At 36.8% G+C, this 6,272-nt stretch overlaps 2 protein-coding genes across 5 annotated transcripts in view; both read left to right on the forward strand.

Annotated features, from left to right (window-relative positions):
• The window catches only part of LOC111320080 (uncharacterized), a 38,785-nt gene that overhangs the window by 23,837 nt on the left and 8,676 nt on the right, over positions 1–6,272 (forward strand). Inside the window, exons 2-3 of one of the 4 annotated variants that reach the window (XM_088743953.1) lie at positions 740–829; positions 1,902–2,031. The exons of 2 other annotated variants lie outside the window; for them this stretch is intronic. The gene's annotated coding sequence lies outside the window, so the exon portion shown is untranslated. The remainder of the gene's footprint in view (positions 1–739; positions 830–1,901; positions 2,032–6,272) is intronic. One more of the 4 variants, XM_088743951.1, reaches the window with a different exon arrangement.
• Positions 1–6,272, forward strand: part of LOC111329346 (uncharacterized) — a 93,795-nt gene that overhangs the window by 23,810 nt on the left and 63,713 nt on the right. The window lies entirely within an intron of this gene.

The raw sequence follows: 6,272 nt of genomic DNA on the forward strand, positions 1-6,272 counted from the left end.
ATCCATTTAAATAAGACATATTTTGTCTAAAGTCGTTCAAAATTACATTGATATGGCTGAAGTACATTTCTAGAAATCTTTGCCCGGCGGTAATCATACGAGACTTGGCTTGTCACCGTGGGCCACTCTGTCATTGTAGTATGTTTATAGGGTTTTAGATTTATTATTCACTAACTGATTGATCAGAGTAATTCAAGAAAATAAATGGGACGTTTTATGAAGGTTTAGCTCTCTTAAAGTCATACCCAAAAGGCTATTACGACCGTTAGAAGACTCCTCTTTGTAACTGTTCACTGTTATCGATATTTTTACGAAAGTGATTGATAACTTAGCGCCATTCTTTACATACGCCACTAGTAAATTACTAGTAAAACACAATTTTTTCAAGAAATTAATAACTAAAAGGATTAGTCTCAATAAGCATGTCTTTGTTTTAAAGGAAAAATACGATAGAGAGAGCAGAGATTAACTCAAACAATATTTCTTTCCCTTACAATTTCATTTGAAATGAAATACTAAATTTCACAACTAAATTAATTCTCTTCTTGTCTTCCACTTGAAACACGAGAAGTCCGAGAAGGGGCGGCAAATTTTGCGAACTCGCGATAACCATCGATAGAGAGCACCTAGGTTCATAACCTTTACAATTTCTCGAAGCTGCTATTACGTAAACGATTCAGCTTTAAATGCACCCAATCCATTTCTTGTTTGTGAAAGCCGGGTTCACTTTCATTTAAAGATAGTTGGCTTGATGATCACACCTAAGGATTGCTTGTAGCTCCCTGAGGAACGAAAAGCTTGCTATCATGTTGAGATGTCTTAAACAAAGGTACAGTCTTTTTTTTTTGCTTTTTTAATTCATCTTCATTACCTAATGCCCTTGCTTCACCCGAAATTTTCTCTTATTTCGAAATCCTATAACCACAATAACTAATGCCAAAAGCGAATAAATTTTAAGCCCAACCCGGTAGAAGTAAGAGTTCATGGACTTATATTTCTTATGTATATATATATATATATATATATTGTGGGAGGAAAAAGACAAGTAAACTACAAGTTCATTCCTATAAGCCTGTTTCGTGGTCGCCCACTCATCAGGGGATTTAATGAGAATAAACTTTACCATTGCTTATATACAATATAATTTGCATGATCTAACTAGTCTAATTTATGCAGCGCGAAATTGACAGTTTAGTTGCTGCGTAGGAGGGTTTTGCTTCTGTGGCGGCATGAAGACACGAGTTCATTACGTTTGTTTAGTGTTGATAGTTCGGGCCGGCAGATGATTAGGAATTTTTCTTTGAGGCAGAGGTTACATCTTTTAGTTGAGCTGTTATACGGTGAGTGCGATGAGAGAATGCGCCCAGAAATAAAGTGATCGATGTTGTTGTCTTTGAGGGTCCAGATGTGCTTGCTGAGTTCGGTAGAGTTTCTGTGTTTAGCGTGGCGGAATGATGCGGTGTGGTTTCTGTATCTTGTTTTGAAGTCATTCTCTGTGAGTCCGATGTACGTTTCTGTCGTGTTGTTGTCTTTGCGTGTAACGGAGGCTTGGTAGATTACTGATGGTTGCAGGCAGTTTCCGTCGAGCGGGCATGTGTTCTTTTGTCGGCAGTTGCATGTCTTGTTGTTATCAATGGTAGTGGCGGTGGCGCCGCCACTACCATTGATAACAACAAGACATGCAACTGCCGACAAAAGAACAAAAAAGGCTTGCAAATCCCCTGATGAGTGGGCGACCACGAAACAGGCTTGTAGGGATGAACTTGTAGTTTACTTGTCTTTTTCCTCCCACAATATATACTTCGCTCTACTTCTATGTATTGAGCACTGTTCTACGAAAATCAAGTCACACTTTATATATATATATATTTATAGTGTTTTTGTTGAATTCGATATTACAGTAATTGTTTACCAAGACATTTCTTTGTCACGTGGACATCCCATGCATAAATAGAACTGACATGGATTTCAGAAAGGAAATGGAGCTCATTGCAAACGTCTGCAGGTGTAAATGCAGAAATTCTGACTAAGGTAAACTAATCCAAAGCGAAAAAAAGCCTTTTACTCGATTATTACGAAAGAAGCATAATTGTGCATTTTTTCGAGATGAATTTCGCCTCGTTCTCCACCAAAAATTAGAAATAATTTAAGGAAAATTTATCTTCGTCACAACTACTTATCGCACCTTAAATCAATAGATCTTTACTTTATTCTGACGAATTTCATCTAACCGTTTAAAACCAGCTTAATTTCTTCTAGTTTTAAATAATACCTTCTTTTCTTCATGATTAGATACAATGAAATATATGAAGTTCATATATTTTGTACTGCGGTATTAGATACATATGATGCACGATCCTCGCAGTAGATAGCGCTATTTAAGCAATAGCGAGAATCAGACCTGAAAAAAATCAGGCCTGTACGGGATTCGAACCACTGACCTCTGCGATACTAGTGCAGCGCTCTACCAATTGAGCTAACAAGCCAACTGGGAGCAGGCCGTTAAGTCGATTCGTAATAAACCCGTGAAAGTGATAAATGAGATACAATGAAATATATGAAGTTCATATATTTTGTACTGCGGTATTAGATACATATGATGCACGATCCTCGCAGTAGATAACGCTATTTAAGCAATAGCGAGAATCAGACCTGAAAAAAATCAGGCCTGTACGGGATTCGAACCACTGACCTCTGCGATACTAGTGCAGCGCTCTACCAATTGAGCTAACAAGCCAACTGGGAGCAGGCCGTTAAGTTGATTCGCAGTGGTTCGAATCCCGTACAGGCCTGATTTTTTTCAGGTCTGATCTTCGCTATTGCTCAAATAGCGCTATCTACTGCGAGGATCGTGCATCATATGTATCTAATACCGCAGTACAAAATATATGAACTTCATATATTTCATTGTATCTCATTTATCACTTTCACGGGTTTATTACGAATCAACTTAACGGCCTGCTCCCAGTTGGCTTGTTAGCTCAATTGGTAGAGCGCTGCACTAGTATCGCAGAGGTCAGTGGTTCGAATCCCGTACAGGCCTGATTTTTTTCAGGTCTGATTTTCGCTATTGCTTAAATAGCGCTATCAACTGCGAGGATCGTGCATCATATGTTTCTTCATGATGCGAACTCTATTTGTTTTAAGGAATCCAAAAATGATATTCTTTGTGTCAGACCCCTGCTGCTAAAATTTCATTCTCTTGAATTTATTATAGACTGTTTTTAGCGTCAAAAATGTTTTTCCATCGGGAAAATTTATATTTATTACGTCCGCTAGGTCTACAAGCAATACAACTTGTGTGGTTGTTAAGCTCATATTTCCATCCGTAGAATCGTGCATTTAAAATTATAATATACAGCTTCCTTTTAAAGTATGAAAGCCACGTTGGACAATGATATAATTGACAGCTAAAAAGTTATTTTTGCGTTTTTGACATCTGTGGCCAAAAAATGAAATATCAACTTGACTTTCAAGTTTTAATATCCTATTTTCAAACCATCAAATTTCAATAAGTTTAATTTAATAAGATTGCTTTAATTTATGCGTTTAATTTATGCGTGAAGGCTGAAGATGAAATTAATGAAGACTTTTCAATAATAAAACCTTCTGTGAAGAAAGTTCTCTTAATGCAGATGACTCGGCACAAAAATCTGTCGTAACTCTAAACTGAATGAATGTGCGAGGTACTTAGTTTATTCCACTCAATTTTTCGATAAACAGATTGCATGCACCGGGCGAAAAAACGTTTTCTATTTTACGGGAGCCCAGACGACTCTGCACCATCGTTGGTCCTGTACGTATTAATGTCTGTGAATTACGAAAATTAGTGACATTGAAGGTAAATATCTTAGATGGGATTGGTAGATCATACTGATAAGTCTTCGACGCGATTCGGACCAGAAGTTTCTAGAGGTATCGACATTTGAAATCTCATGCACACAAGTACCTGCGTCTATGAAATGTAAGCCATTAAATTATTACCTCCAAGTAATTTCATGGTCCCAAGCCTCGAATATTAAACATGTCAACTATATTTAACTACCGGTAATAGGACAGAAGTTCCGAAACACGTTCTTAAAATCGCTTAAAAGTTTCTCTTTTGTTTAAGAAGAAAGAAGTAGATAATCGTAGGAAGGAAATTCCTTTTCGGCAAATTATCGCTAGCTTTACGCCTTTTTTGTTTGTTACGACATTATTCTGAAGCGATTTTTTTTGTTTTTATTTTGCTGCACATGTGGAAAACTTAATGGTTTTACCCACACATCAATCATTTCACCTGCTGGTTGTCAAATGCGTGTTTGGCAAGCTGGTCCAAAAGCAGATATCTAGAGAATTCCCCTTATCTCCGACTTTATAATTGTTCCGTTTTTGCCATTATGGTACTTAAATAACTTAATGTATAATGAGGTTTTCAAATCAATTGACGGCTTCGGATAAAAACCTTAGCACGGTGATGTTGTACACACAGGCTTTTTATGCGTATTACCGCAAATTTGAAACGTAGGCTTAACATTGATATGATAATTTCGGAACCTCCTGACAAGTTTTCAATTACTCATGACCGCAGCGCAAAAACATTGCCGCTTTCTTGCCACTTTTAATTTTCTTTAGATCAAAAGTACTCAAGTATTCAAAGCCTGAAGTCTCGACAAGATTATTTCAGGAACTGTCCAACAGTTCGCCTTGTCCATGTATGTATGAGTACCTTAAAACCTGGACGAGTCCAGCGAGAAAAAAAGAAATCATATGAAGGTTTGGCAGAACGTTTTTATTCCAGCAGAGTTTGGCTAACTAATTTTTAATATTTTTGTTGATATTGTTATTTAGAGTTTGATTTTTTTTTATGGACTCTTCTAAAAAAAAGTGAAAACCAGTCCCAAATTCAGAATTTTATGAGTTATTTTGCAATGCCAATGAGATGCTGTTATGTAGCAGAATTTGGTATAAATGGTAATACAAGTGGAGGCAGTTGCAGATGTAGTAGTAGGTTTTAAGCGAAGTTTGTGAATCCTCCCTGTTGTTAAATAATTTCTTGGCTTTGCGAACACCAGCTGAAAGCACATGTATTTGCTTACCTCTTAATACTTCCTGACATGATTATTTACAATACTGCACATTGTTTACTATTTCCCTTTCACTGAGATTTCTTTTATGAAAAGTGGACTTTCCCAACGTCGTAATCGAACATCGAAATGAGCTCGTCTTTTCAAATTGTAATGCATTTCCTTTCGCCAGACTCCATTAAATGTTTTTTAAGTCCGCCCCCACTCTCTCCCCCACAAATTACTGCATAATAACATTCGCTCAATCTGGGGTCACAGGCCAAGACTCGAAATATTCTGCAGTGTTAAAAAAAATACTCATGTTGACGCGGTATTTTTTGTTCTCGATGGGGAGTTACCTATGATCCTGTCGTAGCCATCCTCACAGATTACGTAGATCACAAATTAATTGCTGAGGATAACCGTTATATTCTTTAACAAGCGAAAGCGGAGTCGAAGAAAAACCGTATTTTATCAAAAAAAAAATCTCATATAATGAGGTAAATAAGGATTTGTTTGAAAATAATTGCAATTTTCTACCCAAAAATTTGGTTAATCAACCGCTTAAACTGCTTTCGCCAAAATTAAAAAATGTGTTGGTGTTAAGAATTCACAGAACAGTTATTTTCTTCACCATTTGTACTTTTGAGAAAAAGAGACCTATTTGTAAACTGGTTAAATTTCAGTCGCGTTTAGTAAATTTATAAAAGCCTTCTTGATTACACAGATCCAGACCAAAAACAGTTATGCCAACCGCGAAGCGAAATTTAAAACTCATGACGCGTCCATCTTTCGAACTTCTTGATGGGAGCGAATCAAAATTTGTCGGTATGTTGGTGTGTTGAAATTCAAACGAAGCCGCCTTGCCTAATTCATAACTAAAGAGAATGTTTTGTTTTTGGCTCAAGTATCAGGTTTTAATCAGTAACTTTGATTCCTTGACACATGATGGGTGATCTAGGAGGAGAAACAGTACAACTGCGCACTAACAAACTTGTTGATGTAAACTCCGTAAGCCTACTGACGTAGATCACAGCATACCGTACAGTAACAGATACATCGTATTGGGCAATTTTCGGTAAATTGTGAAAAAAAAAAAAAAAAAAAACGCAAAATAAATGTGACTGACTATTAGCAGGGGTGCAGATCGCTACCTTAATGAGTACTCTAGGACTTTTTGTGTCATAGAAAAAAGATGGAAAGTTTAATTGAAATCCCATTGAGATC

Source organism: Stylophora pistillata, chromosome 13 (genome assembly GCF_964205215.1).
Source record: "Stylophora pistillata chromosome 13, jaStyPist1.2, whole genome shotgun sequence".
Taxonomy (NCBI): Eukaryota; Metazoa; Cnidaria; class Anthozoa; order Scleractinia; family Pocilloporidae; genus Stylophora; species Stylophora pistillata.